Source organism: Accipiter gentilis, chromosome Z, assembly GCF_929443795.1.
Source record: "Accipiter gentilis chromosome Z, bAccGen1.1, whole genome shotgun sequence".
Taxonomy (NCBI): Eukaryota; Metazoa; Chordata; class Aves; order Accipitriformes; family Accipitridae; genus Astur; species Astur gentilis.
This window is the reverse complement of record NC_064919.1, coordinates 67,673,747-67,696,657: the sequence shown is the minus strand read 5'-3', so window position 1 is coordinate 67,696,657 and position 22,911 is coordinate 67,673,747.

Here is a 22,911-nt window from a genome sequence, read left to right as displayed (position 1 = left end):
ATGTTGCTAAGGAAACTGTACATACATAAAAAAGGAAACAAACATTTTAAATGATCCACCACTCCAATTTAAGCCCCTTGGTAATTTTTACAGATTTCATGTGGCTCTATTCTGAAGGGACTAAACCGAGGACCCTTACGACACGTGGCTAAAATATTCTGTATCCGTCAAGTGACTTTCCAGTAACAGAGTTTTAATTGCACACCACAGAAATGTGCACTATACTTTTCAGTATCTATCACTCTGTAGCCATTGTCATATGCTCTCATCTGTTGCAGACAACTGTGAGGAGGAAATTAAGATGCTCCATGCAAAAGCTTCATGGTAGCAAAGAAATCTGGTGGAACTAAACACTCTCCTCTTTGGAATGGCTGGCACAAGACAGTATTGCCAATGCAATCTCTCCACACAGTACCTTTGTAAGGGACAAGTTTAAATAAGCTAACACTCTGAAACACTGTTTCATTTGTGCAACAAGTAATTGCACACCATTTTGCACACTACTCTGCCAGATTTCACAGAAGTTACTGCAATTTCATGCACTAAATGCTGAAGGAGAGAGATCCTCAATAAAGCTGGGAAAAAACTTCAAGAATTTCCTATGGAGATTACCAAATGCATTGTTTCAAAACAATTCACAATGAAATGTTGGGGGGCTTTTTGACTTTTTCAAAGGCTGAAATATCCCTGAATTTAATAAATAAATAAATAAATAAATGTTGCAAAGTATCCAGAGCATCTCTTAATATCATGAAGTAGTCTTTGATGAAAAAACTTTTAGTTCACCCTTTTCTGCCTTAAGTAATTCTTTCTCAAATGCAAGAGTGGCAGGAGTCAGAAGTAGCATGCAGAGGAGGCAGGGAGAAAAGGTAATGAAATGATGAGAGGTAGACAACAGTACAGCTCCTACCCTCAGATAGGTAATGGCAAGTCACATTCAGTTCCAGGGATCATATTTCCATTTTTTGCAAATACTCTGGGGGGGAGGTTGGAAAGGGACACAATATGCTTTGTTGTGGGAGCCCTAGGACTTTTCTCCATGTAGCAAAAAATTCAAGCTAAACAAGAGTATGATATACATATTCAAGAATAAGGTTGTCTGTGTGTGAGAGTTATGCTTGAGGAAGCCATCCCTGAAGACCCGTACATCTAGATAGAGCTTTGAAGAGCTCAGTCCATTTCCTCTACCATACAGTGACCGCAGCTGACTTTTCACAATGTCTGCCTTCATGAAGGAAGTCTTGTGGCTAGAAAAGAGCCTTTTTTTTTCTATTAAAGTATCTGAGACACATCTAAGTGGTAAAACCAGCACCAGTGAACAGAAGCTAAAGAGGAAAAAAAATAAATAAGAAATACAGCACAACTTTACAGCAAGGGTGACTGTCCCTTCATATAGATCAATCAAAAAGAGGAGATAGACAAGTGGCAGCAAGGTAGATTCATATTAGACATATGGAAAAATTTCTCCCCAGAGAGAGTGGTTAAACACTAGTGCAGGTTGCCCTGAAAGTTTGTAAGATCTCCATTCCTGGTGATTTTTAAAACTCAACAAAAAAAGGCCTCTGCAACCTGATCTAGCTTTGAAATTACTCCTGCTTTGAGCAGCACATTGGACCAGATGACCTCTAAAAGTCCATTCCAGCTTAAGGTATTGCAAAATGCTGTGATGGTCTCACTGCCTTTCATATCTGCATATCAAAATGTATGCAGTTCTAGAAGTGTTACATCATTAACCAAATGGAAGTAACACTTGAATGTAGACTATGGCATGCAAAATAAATACAGTACATGTGACAGAAGGACAGAGCGGGTGATTCAGAGTTCCCTTTTTGTCAACAGGAATATATATAAAAATGTATGTACATACAAACTTACTGACTTAACCAACAAAATAGAATGCAAAACCCTCACCAGTTTATTCTTCCCTCCAACCTGAACATCAGCAGCACAGAAATATGTTTGCATGACACATTACAGCATTTATATCATCCCTTACAGGGCCAGCAAAGCTGAAGATATTGTAGTACAATATTGTAGTTCGTAGCTACAGTCAGACCCAGCTGGCTTTCCCATATACTTCAGATAAAAGAATGAACCAGACATGAAGCAGGTAGGGACAACTTTTGGTATCTGGATTTTTTTAAACATTGGTTTCCATGCTGAAAGATAACAATTCTTTTAAACATGGTTGCACATATTAAACTTCAAGAATCTGAAAAGAAAGAAAATATAGTAATGGGAAAAGACAAACATAAAAAAGATTTTTTACAAAATTTATTTTCGTAAGAATGTGAATCTATTTTGGAAAAGGAATGGATTTTAAAAAAAAAAAGAAAAGAAACTCCTTGCTCAGTGGAGCCATTCCTGGAGAAATTCCAGTTTAAGAGAAAAGGATAATGTAGGTAGAAAGAGAAAACCTTTTAAATTTCTGCATTAAGAACTGGACTCCTTGGAAATTTAGAATTGCATTATTCCCCCCTGCACCAAATGTTTATGAGAATTCCTAAAGGCACGTTAAACTGCTTTTCCATCTCTCATGTCCCAGAATTGTTTTTAACAGTGTGAAAGCACCAGGATTCCTTACCCTTTTACCAAAGAATAGGAAGGAACTTAAGCAAGACAGATTTCGGCATTGTAATGAAGGCCTGGATGCTATCGATTTAAGCAGATCCTGCTAATTCCCTCTACTATATCATATGTGCCACCCTCTGAAGTAGGTAATAAAACTGTGTACCAGTACATCCAGAAACACAGTCCTGTGTTGGATTCCATGAGCATTAGCTAACTGGAAGATTTTACACTTTTTAAAAGCTAAAGGAGCACAGTAAAAGAAGTTCTGCTCAGAGCCAAAACATTGCAAGTTTTGAAAGAGACTTTACAGCAAGACAAAAGCGTCCAAAACAGTTTGAGGAAATCTTAAAGATTTTGGATTAGTTCCAGTGTTACTTAATAAATGACAATTTTTACACAAATGCAGCATTCATGAAACTCTAGCTTTGTTCACTCTTTGGCTGCAGGGCCTACTCCACACCAAACAGCACAGCAGAAGGGAGGAGGTGCCATGTTCTCTCCAAGCTGGGGGCACGCAGTGTACTGCTGGTGTTCCCTTCAAATCTACAATACCCAAAGCTTTTGCCAGGGACATTGCCGAGTCATGCCACCTTGGTCCACGGCCATGGCCCCCTGCCACATCTGCCCCATTAGGACGTTGACTGTTGACATAAGGTTGGTGAGGTCTGGTTACTGTCTTCACTCAATTTAATGCATTTTAACGTAAAATCCTAACAGATTGCACTCCATGATAGCAAAGGAAGATTAATCTGCAGCATCTGGCTTCCAGACTCTCGATGAGAAAGAGTAAACAGGCTGTATTTCTTAAAACAGGATAACCAATTGTAAACCAGCAAATACGCTTTTGTTGTCTTTAGGAGATGCAGAGGTAAATCTTATTGTCTACTATCATTATCACTGTGAATTTGCTGAAGGGGAAAAAAAGCTCCACCCTGGCACACAAAAGAGCCTCCTGCTTGCTAACTTTGACATTTTGCTGTTCCTCACTAAGGGTTCTGCTTGTGCAACCCCACCAAGTTTCCCCTACGTCACTCTTGCAGCCTGTTTCCTGGTCACTTTGGCCTCTGCAGGAACTTGGCAAACTTCTTCTCCATGTGGATGCTTATATGTCATAATAAATTGTCCCCTCCCATCCATCCGCCCACCCACCCATTTAATAAACATGCAGAAATGACCTAGGATTTCCTCCACGGGGAATGGACAGCAAATAAGTTGAATCTGGCAGCGATCTCCACATTTCAGGGACTTGCACACTTTCCCCTACTATCACAATGTGACAACCCTTCCACACACACTGCTGGTTGTCCAGCATAACAATAGCTTACAAATATCATCTTCCCCAGTTACTGTCCCATAACCAACTACCATTTTCCCCAGTCGTTGTCCCTCGACCACATGGGTCTTGATCATATGGATACAACTGCTATTATTACACCAATGTTAATGAATCCCAAATAGCTGGTACATTCTTTCTTTCCCTCCAATCTCTAAAAAGCATCCCAGTTTACAGGCTGGGATGGGCAGACGCAGCCAATTTGTCCTTCCTTCATATTTCTCCCCCAGGCTCCAGAGTCCACATCTAAAGTAATAATGCCTTGATTTCAGTAGATACTTAGCTTAAGAAGTTGGTGAAGATTTCAACATTTATCCTTATGCAGAAAAGAGGTGGCCTAACATGGGATTCATCTGACTATCTTAAGTTGTCCGTATCCTAGTTAGTTGTTCTACTAATGGGTGTCAATAATCCATGGAGAGTGCAGGCAATCCTAGCCCATCAGTGATCTCATCCCAAATCAGAGACAAGAGGTATTAGATTATTTAAGTACAAACTTCTCTCCATTGGCTATAAAAAGTCTGCATAACCTGCCCTGATATAAATATGTACAGCGCAGGCAATTGATACTCCAGTGTCTCATGCCCTTCACATAAATGGCTAAACAAATACTAAACAAATCATTAAAAAAGAGCCAGAATACACCAGTTCAGTGCATCTGACTCTTGATTCCACTCTCAAAGTTGATGGTAGCCACTGGAATGGTGAATTAATAGTAATACAGCACTTCACCCACTGCCAGGGAAGAGCAGCTGGTCTCCCACATCAGACAAAGCTTTTAAGGAAGATGATTCAGTCACTGAGAAGTTGATCAAAACCCATATCAATTAATGCAATACTGGCTTGTATTAGACCTGCAGATCTGTTGCCACTATGAAGAAGGGTCACAAACAGGCTATCCTTTGGGCTGTATTCCAAAGACTGCAATTTCAGCATAGGTCTGCATGCTGGAAGTTGTGTTCATGCAACTGTAACATTTGCAATTTTGCAAAAACTACTTCCTTGGTTTTTTGCATTTTATGTAACTATAAATCTACTTTTGTTGCTTATATGTCTAAATTTGAAAGAATCAAGATCCAGATATCAAGTTCTTAACAGACTGCTATTCAAAGTGGTTCTGAATGGTGAATGTATCATATGCCTCCTAGAAAAAGTCTTCTGGCTCAAAGAAGGAATCTATGGAAAATGGGTCCTCACATAATTCTGTAATTAGTCTTTCTCAGACCTGAAGATAAAGCAATGCTATTTAATCATCTGGGAATAAACCATTTCATAAAACATTCTACACAGAAAACACAGGATACAAAGGAAAAAAAACAGGCAGAAGATTCATTACTCTACAAACAAATTATCTATAATTTGTATAAAGCAATCCTGGTATTCAATACATTCTGCATCAAAATACTTTGTTCCCTGGGTTGGAATAGAGAGCAGCAGGATGTCTGAGGAAAAGGAAGTTCTGGGTTAAAGGGTGAGTAAAGGCAGAAGACTCAGAAGAGCAAGAGGTACAGTGGAAAAGGGAAAAACAAGAATTAGAGATGAAAAGGGTCAAAAATATTCAAACATTATTCAACAACTGAACTAAATCAGTCCTGTCACCAATGAAGATGAACTGTTAGGATGACAAACAAGTATATTAACTCTAGAGATATAATTTGCTGTTCAAGCTCAGATGACAAATTGTTCAAATATACATAGTTTCAAGCACATTTCAAGCCAAAGAGAAAGACTCTAGAAGATTCTTAGTGTGTATTAAGCACTGCTGCCCTGCAATGGTCCAGTCAGATCTGATTAAGTGGCTTCCTTGGGGAAGAGAGGGCAACAGGTGGGAATTTGCTCTTCCAGAAAACACACTATAGCGACCTCTGGAATTGAGAAGGAAGTATTACTCTACCAGACTTCTTAGTAGTTGAGCACTGCATTGCAGATGTCAGCCTAAATCTGCCTGCTTAGGGCTACCTTCACATCAGTACAGAATTCCCAGCATAGAGCTGCCTAGTTAGCAAAACATTATGGAGAGTCTCAAGGCGGGAAGCACATCTCCTTGCTTCAATTCTTAAAATACCCAGCTTCCTACCACATACGTCTCAGTGCTCTTGGCTATTTCAGTGAGTAGAAGGGGAGTGCCATAGGAGAAACATATCTCACAGAAGACTGATCATTATTGTTCTGTTGTTAAGCCTCCAGAAGATGATGTTAGAAAGAGCGAGACAGTGATTTGACCATTTAGAGAAGTCATGCTGGTAGTCACTTTTAGGGAAGCATGCTAAGACCATATAATAGGCTTGAATGAAGTCATCCACTGGGAGGAGGGGGAGGAAGGAACAGCTAAGAAACAGTGAAAATAAGAAAATGGCTTTCTTCTGCCATTTGACGCCAGGGAGTAAGTGGATTTAATTCCATTGAAACTACTTCAGCCCTTTCTCCTTTCAGAGAGTCATAGATTTAACGTTATTTTTTATTACCCATTGCCTTTTGGTGGTACTTTTTAAAGTTTGAAAAATCATGTCAGGATTCAAATTTCAGTTACTTTAGTTACTTTTTTCAGCATGTTATAATCCCAGACTCTCAGCATAACAGTTCCATTTTTAACTAGAGGCAGTAGACAGGATATCGCCTTGGACTCCAGCCTCACTTTCCACTTGGATATACCAGAGCTCGTATTTAGTGACCTTCCTAGCGTGCCACAAGACTTCACTTCCCCCCACTGGCTTCATCTTTCAAGAGCACTTGGAACTTGAATAATTAGACACTTCTGTTCCATCATAGTATTTCTTCAACCCTGCTATCACAAAGGTTAGCTTCTCCTAATTGCAGGATCATCTGATCTAGCATTCCCCAAATCCAATTTTTCTTAGAACTTCATGTTAAACTCTTTGGTCACTTAAACTACTGGATTTCCAGAGAGCCCTATTAACTTCAGTGGTGTTTCTCTTGACATGCAGCAGCCCACAAAGAGGGTCTCATCTATGTCCTGGTTTCATCTGGGACAGTTAACTGTCTTCCTAGTAGCTGGTACAGTGCTATGTTTTTGAGTTGGGTATGAGAAGAATGTTGATAACACACTGATGTTCTCAGTTGTTGCCAAGTAGTGTTTAGTCTAAAGTCAAGGATTTTTCAGCTTCTGATGCCCAACCAGCAAGAAAGCTGGAGGGGCACAAGAAGTTGGGAGGGGACACAGCCAGGGCAGCTGACCCAAACTGACCAAAGGGTTATTCCATACCATGGGATGTCATGTCTTGTATATAAACTGGGGGGAGTGGGGGTGGGGGATCGCCACGCGGGGACTAATTGGGCGTCAATCAGTGGGTGGTGAGCAACTGCACTATGCATCATTTGTATATTCCAATCCTTTTATTATTACTGCTGTCATTTTATTAGTGTTATCATTATCATTATTAGTTTCTTCTTTTCTGTTCTTTTAAACCATTCTTATCTCAATCTATGAGTTTTACTTCTTTTCCCGATTTTCTCCCCCATCCCACTGGGTGGAGGGGGAAGTGAGTAAGCGGCTGCGTGGTGCTTAGTTGCTGCCTGGGGTTAAACCATGACAGACATGAAATATCAAGATACGTCACTTCTCATTTTGTGAAACTCATTTATCCATTACTACTGCCTCTTAGCTTTGGGTCATTAGAAATTGTTCTAAATTATTGTCACCCAAGGTCTTAAAATAAGGGAGCAGCAAAGTTCTGTGTGACAGGAGCACAGGACAAATTGAGGACGGGGGAAATATTGAGAGAGCCTGGTGCTGAACAGGATCACAGGAGGAAGCTTGCGCCAAGAACAACGTACTGGTTAGGAGGGCAAGGGCATCAGTGGAGTCTGTGACATGCTTCTGGGATGTCTGAAAGAGAAAAGGCTCCATACTCAAGTTGTAAATGTACCATCAAACACAGCTTTTTTTTTTTTTTTTTTCCCCCCTGATGAATGCTCTCTATCTCACTTCCACTACTTTGATTACAATACGAACAAATGCTTAATTAAATGCAACAGTTTGTCCCTGGGGTGTTCTCTAAGATGGAAACATTCACATATTAAACTGAAGAATAGCAACATGGCTGCTGGGATGACATTTTGTTGGAATTATGTTTCCAAGTCCTGTTTTTCATGGTGCAGCATGTCAGTGTGCTATATACTTGGCACAAAACTAACTCTTTATAGAGCTTTTGTTTGATTTTTTTTTTTCTTAAACAAGATCAATGTTTGGAAAAAGAGCCAAAATAAATGTAAGCCTCTTTGTTGGCAGCTGTGCAAGTTTTTAGGTGCAAGTTTTCAGTTGATTTCTGCCAGGAACATCTGCCTTGAACTCATTTTAGTCTTACTAAGGTTGTCACCCTTCCGAAAGGAATTCCTGTTTCCCTTCCTTTCACACACATACGCACTGCTTATCAGGGCATCTAGAGGAACACACAGATCTCTGTGATTAAGAAAAAAAAAGATGGCCTGTCACTCATCATATCCCTCAGATTCAACAGAAAGGAAATTCATTTTAGTGAGCATTGAAACCAAACAATAGCAACTCTGCAGCTGGTTTCAGGGGTCTGATGTCAACAACACTAAACACATTTTTATCTCATTTGAGATTTATTGAAAAAGCAGAGTGCTTGATAAACAGTGGCTGACAAAACCAAAACAGATTAGCTCAGCAAGTAAAGTAGAAGGAGAGGAAAATTGTGGCATACATACTTAGGAACTTATCAAACATTTATTATAAAATATTAGCTAGCTGAAACATAATTTCTGTTAAGATTTATCCATAAAGTTACTTTTCTTTGCTTATGTATAAAAATTACAATCTTAATCATTAAGAAAAATGTCGGGTTTTGAGATTTGTTGCATTTAAAGCTGTTAGAATTAAAAGCAGTTATCATCAATGTTTATTCATCCTCTCAGCTAACAAACCAACCTTCTTCTCTCAGAGTGACAACATTCGAAAAAGAAAAAACAACAGCGGTTCTTTGAAGCTTTCAGAGATGACATAGTCAAGGATTAGTTATAAAATATTTTTGCTTGCTTTGTAAGAGGCAGTATGATCCAATTGCTTTTTCTATTCTCTACATGGGATCTTCCTGTTTTCCCTAGCTCCCACACTACTCTTTCTTATCTTCTACAAGAAATCCAGATGGCTAAGTTTTAGGACAGCCCATGCTTGATGACTAATGGATGCATGCAGAGGATGTTACGTTGCCTGAAGAATAGGCAACGAGTAAACAATTAAAAGATTGTTTACACTGCCTGCAAAAAAAAGGACAAACTTCTGAAAATGCCTTTCACAGCATCCAAATCCCACCCTCCCATTCACAACATTCTGTAACTCCCGGAGGATCTTTCAATACTTTCCAGTATTTCTTAACAGCAGAGTGCTTCAGTGCTACAAAATACATTAAAAAAAAAAAAAAAAAGCTTTTAATGCCTATCAACATGAAGTGATTTTCATCAAAATGTGCAGTATTAGATAGCTCATCTAAGCATGAGCATGGTCAGCCACTGCTCAAATTCAGCCCAGACACTGGGCAGTACATGGTACCACCTGTTAGCTCTGCAGGAGCCCTTATACATGGAGATGAATGTGTCTGCTGTGCTATCTCCAGTCAAGGAACCTGGAATCAAGGCAGAGATGCAGAAGTCCACATGGAATATTGTCAGGGATTGAAAGATTGGTGAATTGTGTGAGCTAAATCTTCCCACGGAAGGGAGTGGGAGGGGGAGGGAGAAGAAACTTGCTTCCTCTAAAAGGATCAAAGCAGAAAAGCAAATCCAAACTCATGAACTAAAGGCAGTGCATCATCTTAGGCTACATCTGTGTTAATAAATTAAATTGTGCCAAAGAACATTTCTGAGCACCATGCATATTGTTGAAACCGTCTGTGGCATGGCTTTGGATTAAATGAAATCACATTTTCTGAAATACAACCATATGGGCTGGCTGGTTTTTGCATCTGCAGTGTGTATGTTCAAGAGAAAATCCATCCATACAAAGGTGACTAATATCTCAGGAAGAAATCTCTTGAGGTAGATAAAGAATGGCAGAGGAATAAGGATTACAGGTATCATACCTACAAATAAATATGGTTACAGTGAGGGAATGCTTATATACTTTTTGAAGTAAAAACGTAATACCAGGATTTACAGATTAAGTCAGCTTGTAAATTTATGCTCTACTAGATGGGCTAAAGCTGGTTAACATTGGCAATAAGCAGCACTGTAAATTGACTAAAACATTGATGCTGTGTTGGAAACAGTGGGGACTAGCACAAGTGATAAAGAGAAAGAAGAAAAAATATGGCAATTAATATGCCATCTGATGTATTCCCCTCTGGGAAATTAACATTAACAGACTTTCTACGTGATTTTTCAGAAATCATATTCCTTTGCAGTTAGCTTTTATGTAATACCCACTTTTAGGCAGTACACACTTCATGCTGTCTGGAAGCTTTTTTCCTTCAATTACTAGCCCCTGCTCAGGAGGACGATGTCAGCAATCAGTCAGGACTTCCACAGAGCACAACAATATTCCCAAGAAACAATAGCAATCACCTGGTCCTATAGTGACTTACTGGGAAAACTCTGCTCTTGGTTTCCACGTTTGGACAAGTAAAGATTGGATAAGTGTACCTGTTACCTGGAAGATTAAGAAAAAACAGAAGCATTGTTTTCTATCATTGACACAGCTAAGACCTTTTAACTGTTGCACAATTATCTCCAAACCCATGACAATATGAACTACAATGATCCCAAATGTAAATGAGTAACCAAGCAGCTTTTGAAAGGCAGAGGAGAAGCATATTTATGGATTGATTGCATGCTATGATACTAGATAATGCTATCATACAAATAGCAAACATTCCCTAGCTGCTACCTCATGAGATCAGTTTTACTGCTAACGCAGGCAGGCAGCTTAGAGGCTCTTGAGGCATGAAAGTGTGTATTGTCACATCCAACGGTGCACACAAGGTAACTCCTCTCCTTGTTTTACCATTACAGGACAGAAAAGGGGAGACTGTTCCCACAAATGATATTTTGGAGGACAGAACAGGTCCATGAACACAGCTTGCCCCCATTTTTACTGCTTCACAGTGCTCACTCCATTTACCTTTAAGAGCTCACTGTCTCAAAGGTCCAATTTCTTCAGTGTAACTGTAACTGCTTTGCAAAACAAAGCAGCGTTCATCTGGTTTATTGAGCTTCTTAACAATTTTACTTATGTAAGGCAAAACTCAGGTAATCAACAGACATGAAAGCAATGCCTTTTCTGTTTGAACATTTCATATTGATGGAAGGAGAGCATCTGAGGCAAATGGAACATAGTTAAACATCTGCTCTTAGAGATATCTGCTTCTTGCAACTCTCTTTAGGCTGCTCGAAAGAGTGCTAGAGTCTTTGACCAAGGTTAGACCGAGGATTGGAGGGTATGAAAGGGAATTGCTGCCACCATTTTAACAAAGTGTAGCTTGGTTGTGGCACAGAAAGGTTAAGCTCTGGCTGTCAAACTTGCACTACTGGAATCATTCCAGCAGGCTTTCCACTCATAACTACCTTAAGCAAATACTTTTTCACTTCCAAAAGTTTTTACTAGATTTGAGCAGCAGCTAAAGAACAATACTGTTGAATTAAAATAGCAATGAAAATCCCATGTGCTCTGCTGCTGGTGGAGCTTTTGCATTCATTAGTCATATTTCTATCCTGTTTGACTATGTTGTTACTATTTTCTTTCATTCTTTTTCCAGAGGCTGCCTATAGTTACGCCTGGTGATAGTTATTGTTTCCATTGTTGCTTTTCTAGTGTAGTGCCCAGAATGGCATATTGCTTTGCTATACGTAATAAAACATTCACACACAAAAAAAGCATAGAAAGGATCTGCCCACTAAAATAACAACAACATGCCTCTGGCATAGGAACAGTACTGAAAGCCTTCCATCCAGGACTTCCAAAGATTTTTCTGGATATGCAGAAACATCACATACAGAAGATTAATAGCTGTATATATTGATTTCTTAGCTCATTCCAGAAGACAAGAAGGAAAAATGGGAACTACTATGAAAAACAAATAAAACACCCTACACACGCTTTTATTAGTATTTGTTACAACGAAACTTCACCTATTCTGAAACTTATAATCCTGTATTGGAAGGCATAGTTATTTAACACTGAAGATGAATGGTCTTCCACCACATTGAGCTGCAACTGAATTCAAGGACTAGTCAGCAGTGAACTCTCCCTCCAGGGCTCAAGAATGAGGTAGCTGAGATCCCTCAGGTATGTAATGATGTTATTATTATTTTCCTTTCTCATCTTCTCTAACAGACAAGCAATGTGGGGCAATTATGCACTCCTCTGCAGTAGTACACCTGGGTTAGATGACTATGGAGAAGAATGCCAGTGCTGACAAGAATAGAGCTTCTTTATTTAACTACAACCTTGGCTATCTTTTCTTTGTGGTAGCTGCAAAGCAATTTCTACCACAACAGAAAAAAAAAAAAAAAAAAGCTTGTACCACCAGAAGCAGCAGGAGATCAGGGTGAAAGCATGAAGGAGCACATATGCACTAAGCTGCCATGCTCCATGCTCAGAATACTCCAGGACTGATGGGATCCACTCCAGCCCACAGACCTCCACCGTTCAGTCCTTGAGCCATTTGTGCATAAACAAGCCTGACTTTTTAATCCTTCAGAGTATGGCTGTATCCTTCAGTGAAGGATATTTTCACCCTCTTACATTAGACATGAGACTTAAGTGGTTCAGGTGATTTTCAGGGTTGTCTACATAGATAATGAAAGGCATCTAGTGAATCACTCATGGAACGAGTTGAAGTTTGACCTCTCTCCCTTCACCAGCCATTCGGGCAGTTCAAAGCCTTCTACCTAAATTCAGGCTGCCTGAATGTCTTTAAGTGAGACATTGTCACTTCCATTATTGAAATACAAGGCATTAACACAACATTTACATGTGGAGATGCCAAGATAAAACCAAATTCATTTCATCTCCCCAAGAGAAACTCACTTAGACAAAATAGAATCAAGATTCAAACTAGTCCCCAAATAATTAAAAAACCACTTTAATTAAATTAAATTTAATTTTTAAACTGAAAAAGAGAAAAATACCACCAAAAAAAAGAGACAAAATTATCACAATACATGCTACCTTCTTGGTCTAATATATATTTTCCTTTAACAGTATCTGCAACATTGAGAAATATGGTGCAATCCCATGTCACAGGTGGGGATTTAATATAAAAATGCTAAGACTCAGAACATGTACAGTATTCAGATCCATATACTCAAATTTAAGTGTTGGCTTAGTGTTAGAATGCTACAGCCTAAATGCTTTAGTGGGAATATGCTTAGATAGGTCTCCTTCAGGTCAGATCAGAAGCCTGTGTCATTGAAATGGATCTTCCAATCCCAGCACTAGACCACTGCCTGGGACTACTGGGGAAGTTGTCTTCTAAGTCTGGTTTGAACAGCTGAATGTGTTTTTTTGCCAGATGATGTTATGTAAACCCTCTTCATAAAACTTGTATCATAATCATGGATGGATTTCCAGACATAGGTTGTGTGTCCAAATATTTAAAAACCTGTTTAGGAAAAAGTGAAACAAAAGACACAGGAAGAAGAGAAGAGAAGAGAAGAGAAGAGAAGAGAAGAGAAGAGAAGAGAAGAGAAGAGAAGAGAAGAGAAGAGAAGAGAAGAGAAGAGAAGAGAAGAGAAGAGAAGAGAAGAGAAGAGAAAGAGAAGAGAGAAGAGAAGAGAAGAGAAGAGAAGAGAAGAGAAGAGAAGAGAAGAGAAGAGAAAGAGAAGAGAGCAGAGAAGAGAAGAGGAAGAGAAGAGAAGAGAAGAGAAGAGAAGAGAAGAGAAGAGAAGAGAAGAGAAAGAGAAGAGAGAAGAGAAGAGAAGAGAAGAGAAGAGAAGAGAAGAGAAGAGAAGAGAAGAGAAGAGAAGAGGAAGAGGAAGAGAAGAGAAGAGAAGAGAAGAGAAGAGAAGAGAAGAGAAGAGAAGAGAAGAGAAGAGAAGAGAAGAGAAGAGAAGAGAAGAGAAAGAAGAGAAAATATTTCAGCTGGAAGGGACCTACAATGATCATCTAGTCCAACTGGCTGACCTCTTCAGGGTTGACCAAAAGCTAAAGCATATGGTCAAGGGCATTGTCCAAACTTCTTTTAAACACTCACAGGCATGAGGCATTGACCACCTCTCTAGGAAGCCTGTTGCAGTGTTTGACCACCCTCTTGGTAAAGAAATGTTTCCTAATGTCCAGTCTGAACCTCCCTTGGCGCAGCTTTGACTCATTCCCATGTGTCCTGCGACTGGGTAGCAGGGAGAAGAGCTCAGCACCTTCCTCTCCACCTGCCCTCCTCGGGAAGCTGTAGAGAGCGATGAGGTCACCTCTCAGCCTCCTTCTCTCCAAACTAGACAAGCCCAAAGTCCTTAGCTTCTCCTCATAGGACATGTCTTCCAGCCTTTTCACCAGCTTTGTTGCCCTCCTCTGGATGCATTCAAGGACTTAACCTTTTTCTTAAACTGTGGGGCCCAGAACTGCACATAATACTCAAGGTGAGGCTGCACCAGTGCTAAATACAGCAGGAAAATCACCTCTTTTGACCAGCTGGTGATGCTGTGTTTGATGAACCCCAGGATGTGGTTTGCCCTCTTGCCTGCCAGGGCACACTGCTGATTCCTATTGAGCCTGCTGTCGACCAGCTCTCCCAATCTTCAGTTGTTTTCTGCAAGAATCTGTTTAAGTTCCTTCATTTTCTGTAGAGAGAAAATGAAGCTGATAAGAACCTTGCAAGGGTCAGGCACACAGATTTTCACCTAAGCTTTTCTATTTCAAATACACACAGGCTGAAAAGATAATCTTTTAGTCTTTGCTTTTGTAAGCTTCATGCTATTCACCATGAAAGTTCCCATGACATTTCCATAAGCAAGCCCCTCACCATTTCCAAAGAGCTTTCACTGGCTTCTTGCAAACTGGAGGAAATAAGCAATGGGTATACCACAGCCTGTGGGAATCTTCGGATCAAAACCTCCAATAATCACAGCCATTAATATCTTTCAATATAATGCTACTTAATAACAATATCATTGGGAGATCATCTGAATTGATAGGTCTTTGGGGGAAGATAATGGACCAAAAAAAAAAAAAAAAAAAAAAAAGAATCCATTACAAGTACTCAAAATCTAAATAGGTAATACTCAGAAGTTGTAGTGGTAAGGAGCCAGCAGGGGTAGACACATATACAGAAGGAGAAAGACATTAAATTAAATACATATATATTTAAATTAAAATAGCATTATGATTCTTTTGTTCCAAAGCAGAGACAAAGTCAAGCAGATAATTTTTTTTCTTCCCAATAGCTTGTATAGACCATCCATTCAGGTTTAGTTTCCAGTAGATTGAAAATAAAACTGATGTGAATATTCTAGGTGGGCAGCAAGGGTTCAGCTTTTCTGTCTTCCAGGAAAAACACTGTATTTTCCAGATACTTAATTCTTCTTTGGATATTTATGTGTTTTGCAAAAATGGCATTTTGCAATAGAATATAATGGGAAATTTCCGTCATAACCTGCTGTACACAGGAGCTCAGAAAGCATTCAAAATAAAATAGCTCAAAAGTGCATCGAGGCAGCAGGTAGTGTATAAAGCTAGTCCACCCTGCTCCTGCTGAATCTGTGCCAGCTGATTGCTTCCAAGAGCCTGTCTGCCCCCAAACTCACCTGGCAGGAAAAAAGTTATAGCTTTGCTGCCATACCAAAACCCAAGGCAGGAGAATCACCCTGCCCACCTCTGGCTCCAGCAGTAACCACGGATGGGGAGAAGAGTTAACTTGTCCAGTTATTTTTCCTCTCCCCTTCTCCAGAATGGCCAAAATTGCTGAGTTTTACTCTGTTTCACATTAGCGAATCAGGCTTCCCAACTCAACTTCCAAATACTTTATTTGCTTCCAGTCAAAAACAAGATCTTTGGTGATGATAAGCTGTTCTATGAAAATATCTACTTAATGCTCCATCAAAAGAGAAGAATCAAGGTTCAAGAATTACTAGGAAAGAGATAGAATAATGTGCCACATTATAAATCCATTATGTGCCAAAAACTTGACAAGAAAGCAGTTCTGGTCGTATAAGATCGGGAAAAAAACCCAACAAAAAAAAACAGAGAAGAGCAACAAGGCCAACTAGAAAAGCTCTAACAGCTTCAGATGGGGAATAATTAGGGAGACTAGATTCTTTAGCCTAGAAAAGAGATAGTGGATATAGGAAGGGTTGTCAACAAGGGGTTATAATAGAAATCTGTAAACTTATGAGTAGAAGGCAGAAGGTGAACAGAGCATGACTGTTCCTTATCTTCTTCTGTACAAAACACATCTGTATCAAATGAAAATGCAAGGTGGTTGACTCAAAATAAACAAGAGATTCTTTGTCAGTAAAACAGTTAAGCAATGGAGAGCCTCTAGGCATAGGACCTTGTAGGCACCAGACATTTACATGGGTTTAGAAAGCAATTGGGTAAGTTCAAGGAAGAAAAATGACGCCTGGTAGCCTTCACTCCTATGGATGATGCTCCTGTTGGCTAAGGAATCCTTGGCCACCAACTGATTAAGCCTAGAAGGCTGTCCTGGATAAGAACTGTCATGTAGTTTCCCTGTTATTATATATTGCTTGGCACCAGCTGGCAGCCACTTGCAAAGACAAGTTAGGAGAATAGATGGACTTTCATATATGTCCTGTTAAACTATGCATATGTTCAACATTCATTTTTCTTCCAGACTGGTACAAAAAAATAGCAGAACGGCAGGTATTCAGCTCTCAGCCCTGCAGCTCTTTAAAGTCCAGCTGTTCCTCCAGGTACAACCATGAACAAAATAAAATGGAAGCTGTCTCCAAAAGGGAAATGGTTGTCTGGAAAGTCCTGTACCATCTTTCACCTTGCAATGTTTTCAACATATTACTTAAAAACAAACAATCCAGAAAGTGAACTTTGTTCTGTATTATCACACTGGAACTTTCCCATCTGCAGCCAAAGCAAGCGGTAGAATCACAAAGGCTGACTGCATATTGATTTTGCAAGAGACTGCACATAACTTCAGAGAGCACCAATGACAGCTTTTGCTATCAACACACCTCACTTTCCAATAAAGTTGGAAATAAAACCTTATTCACCTTTCAGCTGAACGTTTTCTGTGCTTCTGACCATTTCTGATTAACCAGCTCATCTCCAGATGTTTACAAGTTAGATACCAAGTGTCTGAGATCAACAGGTAGTCACTTTAACATAACTACTTTTTTCCTTTCACAAGGGAATTGCTGAGTCACTTATACCCACCCCTCTGAGAAAAAGAATAATGGAGCCCATAGAGCCCTCTGGATATTTAGGGTTTTGCAGTGATACTTTTTCTGACATAGCTGATAGAAGAAAGCAATTTTCTTCTCCACACTTAGTTGCCTACAACTCAAAACCATTAAGTGTTTCAGGCTGTAGTAATTATCATATTCATTAAAAGAATCCCACTTAAACTCAGCCACACTGGGATCTTGTGTCTTCTTTTGTCCCAATAAACCATCCCTTTTGACATGAATTACAGGCTTTTCACTGGATGAGACACAGACACATACCATTCCTAGTCTGGGGCTGCATCTGTCTTTGCATCTGCACAGTGCCTATTTTAACCTGGATGGCAGTCAATGTCAAAAGTGAAATTATTTTTATTATTGTGATAAAGAAAAGCACAGCTCTGTGGTCTAAGAAATAAAAGCAAAAATCTCAGTATTTTTGACTGTAAAGACAGTTTCTTCTATGATACAGGTAATTTAGCTACCAGTTTTTTAATTGTTGCTCATACTTGCTTACTGTTTGTCTGCTTACCCCAACTGTACGGAACAGGCGTCAGAGCAGCACAGGGATAACATAACCATTTCAGGAAGCTAAACACGCCTCATAACATTGGATGTTCCCAGACATCCCTCGGTGCTTGGTCAGGTTACAGATTATTTAGCTGTCCTGAGACTTTCCCTGACCTGAGTTAACTGTGGCTAAAGTTTATCTCTCATTTCCTGCCCTATCCCCCTCATAAACCCCAGCTCCTGGTTACACTGTCCGGCACCAAAGTCAAGCCTGAGTGTGTCACAGTTTAGGAACTGTGGGACAGCTTCTGCCCCATCCTTGAGGCTGGCTTCTTCCTACTCCTTCCCCTCTTATGCTTTGCATGAATTGAGTGAATCTTAAACTAAAAGATTCAACAAACTTTCAACTCTGGTTGTCAAAATACTGTGAGCCTAGAGACAGCTTTCCTAAAAAACAGCAGAGGACTCCAAAACTACCCTAATTGAATTGCTTTAGTTGTGCTCAGTTGTCTTCGCCAGAAAATGTGTCCATTATTCCATCTCTTCCCTATTTCTTTTTTGGGATTGTATAGGTTAAAGTATTCATTAAGTTTTCTGTTAATATATATTGTCTGCCAGCTGTCTCTGAGAATGTATTTGCCTTTCAGCAGGGCTGCTTTGAGCTCTTTGGCACCCCTGTCAAAATGTCACCCCTGCACTGAACTGCGTTGCAATCAACTAGGGGCAGACTGTCAGTTCATAAACATTTCACTTTCAAAGCATCAGAATTGTTTTATATTCTTTTACTGAATGAACTTGAAGCCAGTAAATCTGTTATTGAATTGGAATGTACAGCAGAGTGTATGCTCCATTGGAAGGGAAGACAGGCGACTGTCAGCACAGAGGATTTACCGCTGCCTGCCCTAGTTTGGCATAGCCTTGCCATACAAACTCACTTGTGCCATCTACTTACACCAAGTCTGGCATTCTTAGAAAGCCAAACCCAGCTCCAAAGCCTTCTTTGCTGCTAGATCATCTACCAAGCACCTTTTGAATGAAAGACACTGTGCATACGTGCCAGTCCAACACATTTAAAATCCAGACTCTCAGTTGCAGTCTACACAGGCAGACTGTCTCGTGTCCTGCAACACCAGTGACTACATGCAGGCCCAAGCACACAACTTTCATTATATGGAATCAAGGTCTCAGCGCACACCGTTATAGAGACAGAGAAGTAAGTAGCAGAAGATTGGTAAGGAAATGTAGAAGGTTCCAGATTCATTAAATTCAAATTGTGAGTAGTTTAGGCTGGGATCTCTCACAGATGTTCAAGTGAGCGGGACATATGAATCTAGTTAAAATTCAGTGTAACCAGACATGTTAAATCACATAGGCTGCTTTAAAGATTCCAGGATCCACAGGCTTGTTTTTACCAACAGTAACTTTCTTCATGCATTTTTGACTGATATTTGAATAACCATATTCTTATACTCCTTGTTCTCCTCTAGTGTAAGAAGACTGACCTAAAATCTAAACCACATGTTGGACTGCCTTACACAGAGTTAGGAATGCCAGTTAGCCTCATTACTGCAGAAGATCTTATCTGTAAAATGCTATAGAAGAAGAGATTTTTCTTAGCTAAAGGAGCAAGGAACCTAGCAGGCAAGATGGAAACCATAACGGGGTAACTTTCACAGTGATGGCACCATGTCTTATATCCCCATTTGAGCCTGCTTAAATGCCAAGGAGATCTTTAGATGCAAAGGAAAACTGTCCTTTTCTGCCAGGGAAAGACAAATTCTGTCTCAGTGTTTGCAGTAGAAGGACATGGAGAAAACAAACAAACAAACAGAGTGGTGGGTGAAAAACCACAGAAGCTCATCTCTCACAGGAGTCCAAGGAAGAGGAAGCACATCCACTGATCTGGACCTTACATTTTACCCTTTATTAGTTACTAGAGTTTTAATGAGTTTAGTCACAGACTTATTTAGGGTGCCTATTTCGGTATTCCAAATCTAAAAGAGAAGAAACTAAAAGAGAAAGAGCTAAAAGGTACCCATTGTTTTTACTGAACAATATTTGTATTTCCTAGATCTGAGTTTTTTTTCCTATGATTTCTTAACCCTGTTACTGCTTCAGATAATTGCTGAATACTCTTGCTTTCATTTTTTTTCTGCTATGCCTAAATTTAGATCAAGGGTTTGAATCTCTCAGCCTCTGATCTAGAGTCCTCTGTTGGGTTACTTCACAACTTTCTTCATTAGAAAGCATTTACAGTATGTCCGAAGCACTATATAAGCACACATTAATTAATTCCTATAGCTTTCCTTTTCAGTAAGCACTCTGTGTACCTCATGCTGTTTAATAACCTGAGGCAGATCTACGGTATAAACAGCTCATCTGGATTAGCCTCCTTGATTAAACTGCAACACACTATGCCTTGCAGAAAGCAAAGCTTTATCCACCATTCCCTCTATTTGGTTAATTTCTAATCCCTGAGAGACTGACTTTTTATCAGAAGAGTGCCCCCAGCCAAGGTCTGCTCATTGCCCCTGCTGGTGTATCTTTCAGGGCCCATATCATCCAGGTTAACAGCACATTATGCAGGCTGCCTTGTGGGTATTTCTCCAAGCCTTCCTCACTTGAAACTTTTGTCCCTTTACCTGCATTCCACTCAGGTCATCACACATCCTTGTAAGAACTACTGCAGCTATTTTGCAGGCATTTGTTGATACAGAAATCACTGAAGTGTAAAGCCAGCTTGCAGCTAACTCCTTGTAACCTGCTACTCTTCATATCACTTCAAATATAATGGCGTTTAAACTCATCTCCAAATTCTTGCTTGTGCCACTGCTGTTGAAGGGGTACTTGTTCCCACCTAAATTCAGCTTTTGTTCTTTGAATTCATCTTCATTCTCCTAATTATCAGTACAATTTGTTTCCTTAGACCCTTCTATGCCATGATTGCTCAGGCTTCCCCCACACCCACTCTCACCATGGTCTTCTTCTGACCTTGGTAATATGTATCCCAAATCAGCTATGATCAGTTTAATGGATTGCTGTTGTTATTGTGGAGGCACTGGTGTCCCACTGCAATGCCTGCGATTGTTTTCTGCAACTGCTTTGTGTGAATGCTTATCAGCAGAACCAGAGAGGTCTCAGGTTTTTGGCTGCTCTCTCATAGCACACTGCCTTAATGCCTGGTTTGCTATCCCATCTGTGGTTCCTCCACTCATCTCCAGAAGTACTATCCCTCACAGCCACAAAAAAATTTCAGTTCCCTGGTTCATCATTCCCTCTTCATTAATTTCTAACTTCTGTGTGGGTTTATCCAAGTATCTGTTACTGTAAGATAATGAATCTTTCCCGTCACCTCTTCTTTGGCTATCTTTATTCAAGCTGCACATTGCTTTCTCTCAGATCACAGTCTTACTTGGTACTGAATCATTTGGATGCTCCCTGAATGTAGCCTATTGGCCAAAGGCACTTTGAAATACCATTCAATATCATGATAATGATGTGAAACCTGTATTAGCTCTGACCAGTATTTGTAAACACTTACAGAGGTGGAGATTTCCCAGTCTATCTTATACTGTCATTATTACACTTCTCCTAGTACTTAAACCAAATCTTCCATCTAAAGAATGATTTCTGAAGATAAAAGTGTTCAAAAAACTGCTGAGAATAGGACATATTGGCTTGAGCACAGTCAATGCTAACACATCTATTTAGTTTCCATACAAAATCTTTGTGGTTTTACCCTTTATCTATAGTGTATGGACTTTAGTTATCTTGTCTATCTAGATAAATTCTTCAGGGCAAGTTTTTCTCCTTGGTATATTCACATATTTCATCCAAAGAGGGAAATGTGGATGAGGAGTACATAAACGCCTCACTTCCATATGTACCTGTGCAGAACACTTAGTTGAAAAGAAAATTCACTAAATGAAAATTTCCACTCTTGATCCTTTTTATTCTCCCATGTGGTTACTCTTTCATCATAGATTAGCATATCAGTAGTCAGAGAACAGGAACATTTTAAAGACCACCTATTTAATCTCTTTTCAGCTGCTATGTCCAACAGCAAAATCCGAATTTGCAAAATTATTCAGGAAAAAACTAATATCATCATACTGTGAAAGATGTTCTTAAACTGCTCAGCTGTAAGTGAAGTTCTGCTGCTATATACAAAAGATATCCTTGTTTTCAGGTGTTACAAGTGCATTAGACTGAAATTTGATATACAAATTATTAACCTCAGAGAAAGTTTTCAGATCAGAAATCTGGGGCTCCAATGACTTGCTTTACCAAAGCCATACTTAAAGGGAATTAGATGGTAAAAGAAATGTGTATCTGAACTTTATTGTTAGAACTAGAGTTTTCAGTGCAAGCAGTACAGTTAGAAGTGTGTCTAGTGCCTTCCCTCAATCTAGATTTTCAGGATTTTTAAATATAATCCAAACCTATTAAGTCACTTTCAGTCAGCCCTGTAAAAGCTGTGTAGGGGTAGATAGTACCATATTCTTTTCTTTGAGATGCAGATGATAAGAAATTTTGCTGCTACTCCTGTTCAAGAATGACAATTCAGCTGTGTCCAACTCAGTCTCCTTACTGAGCTTGTCTGTTTTAGAGACAAAGGAGATCAAAACCCTACCTAAGGATTGTGTTTGCACACCTTAAATACCAGAAGCACCTCTCATACCAGGGCCACAGCATACAAGGAAAACTTTAGGGGCCAGTTAGAAAATCAGAGTGTAATATCACTTGACCACAGCTTCATCTGGGATAGAGACATAAACAAGTTAGTTTGCTTACAGCTTGGCTGCACAAGAAATAAGGGAACCTCACAGGAAGTACCAAGATAAGAATTTCTTCAGGACACTGCTTAAAAATATCATTTTTGAAATTAATTAAAAGTGTTTAAAACCCTGTTATTTAGTTTTCTTAATTTTTTTCCCTGGGGTTTTTTTTTTCAGCTATAAATAATACCTGGAAAAGCATTTCATGCTCATTTTCTCAGGCAGATATTCCTGCTCCTTTGCACTTCCAAGAGCATGGTAGCTATGGTATCAGTACAGAGTTTTAGCCTATTAGTTTGCTGGGGATTTCAAAAACATTTGTCCCCAAGTACAAATATATTCAGGGTGACTCAACTGTGATTTTCCACAGTGACTATTGAATTTACATGC